Source organism: Octodon degus, unplaced genomic scaffold (genome assembly GCF_000260255.1).
Source record: "Octodon degus isolate 3935 unplaced genomic scaffold, OctDeg1.0 scaffold00038, whole genome shotgun sequence".
In the NCBI taxonomy this organism is placed as follows: Eukaryota; Metazoa; Chordata; class Mammalia; order Rodentia; family Octodontidae; genus Octodon; species Octodon degus.
Genome location: NW_004524614.1, coordinates 16451989 through 16453755, shown reverse-complemented (window position 1 = coordinate 16453755; position 1767 = coordinate 16451989). Strand labels below are relative to the sequence as shown.

The following is a 1767-nucleotide window of genomic DNA, read 5'->3' as shown; positions in this document are numbered from 1 at the left end:
ATAAATAAATACCCTAAGTAGAATATAAATAAATTTAGAGAATAAAATTTTGTTGAGAAGTATTACACAAATACACAGTAGGAACAATAAGGATGCTGATGGGCAGACATGCAGGTGGGGGTGACGAGAAGAAACGTACACCAACTTGATATGATAGAAACTGTCCTATTTGCAAAATTATAGCCAGGTTTTTCCGAAGTTTGAAAAAAATAATCTCAAGTGATTTTTCCAATTCTAGTTTGGGTCTACCTGAACCAAATGGAAAAGTAATAAAAATTTTCAAAAATAACCTTCTCTGATGAATTTCAAAGTCAGAAATATAAAAATAAATAAGTAAATAAATTTAAGATGTAGCTATCATAGTTTGACTCATAAATGCCTCCCAGAGGATCAGTTCACAGCCTGTGATGCTACTGGTAGAAACTTTAGGAAGAGAGGCCCCGTGGAAGGAAGTCACAGCTTTGGGGGTGTGTCCGAAGAGTGTACTGGGGCACCAATGTCTTCTTATGTGGTTGCTTTGTAGCTGTTTATCCATGGCTGTGCTTCATGATTCCCTACCTATCGTGATGTTAGGCTTTGCTACAGGCCCCGAAGCAAGAAAAGCAGAAGGCTACGCAATGAAACTTCTGAAACCATGATCCAGGATAAGCTTTTCCTCCTTTTCAGTTCATAACCTCAAGCACTTGTCAGAGCAACTGCAGGTAACAAGACAACCATCTTGATGAAATTCGATTGCCATTTGAGTGTGTCTGGAGTTTCTGACATACCTACTATCCTACATACCAGGATGTTTCAGAATAATCACAGAATTTGAAGGTAGTATGTTTCTAACAATGAAACCATGCCATTTGTTTTAAAATGCTTTTTCTATATACAACCACAACAAAAGAAAAAAAAACATTTTGTGTTAAGCTATGTGTGTGTGTGTGTGTGTGTGTGTGTACAAGCTTAACTTAGAATGATGAAATTCTAATCATCTGAGAATATATGTGAACCACTAAAGAAAATTTAGTTGCAATAAATAGACCATTTAATGATAAAAGTGTGGCATAAAATTCCAAAGTTCATCAAAATCATGTCTAAGTCAGTAAGAACAAAAAATATCTCTAATACTTATAAAAACTAAGGACTAGAAATCTAAGTGATTGTGCAGCATCATAACCCAATATTTTAATTCTCTGATGGAAATATGACAGTCTCTTAATGAATGGAAATAATCAGAATTCTTGTCCTTCTAAATAAAAGGTGGCTACATTTTACAGAGTATAGCATTGATAATTGTTTCTCAACTTTAAAATGATCTAGATCTTTTAAGTTCTTTTTCAGTCTGTATCAATTTCTATATTTCCTTCAAACTGAAAATTGAGCTCTGATGTACACAGTGGAGATAGAAAGATGAGTACTTTCCAAAGAAACTCAAAACCAAGTCTGGAAACTGTCAATTTTATGTGCATCAGAAGTGATTAGAAGAGGGGACCGGGGAGATGGCTCAGTGGAATAAGCGCCTCCCTGGCAAGTGCAAGGGCCTGAGTTCAATCCACAGTTCTGCAAAAAAAAAAAAAAAAAAAAAAAAAAAAAAAGAAGAAGAAGAAGTGGTTAGAAGAATTGTATTGTTCTTTACCGAGCTGAGGTTTAGTAGGGTTTATAGATTGCAATTTTTTTGTCTGTCCTTCATGCTATGTAAAAAGTGACTGTTTTTTGTTTTTTGTTTTTTTTTTCGGAACCCGGAATTGAACTCAGGTCCTTGTGCTTGCCAGGGAAGCACTT

At 35.1% G+C, this 1767-nt stretch overlaps 1 protein-coding gene across 1 annotated transcript in view; it reads left to right on the top strand.

The window, feature by feature from the left end:
* Positions 1-1767, top strand: part of Trpc4 (transient receptor potential cation channel subfamily C member 4) — a 196882-nt gene that overhangs the window by 190048 nt on the left and 5067 nt on the right. The window lies entirely within an intron of this gene.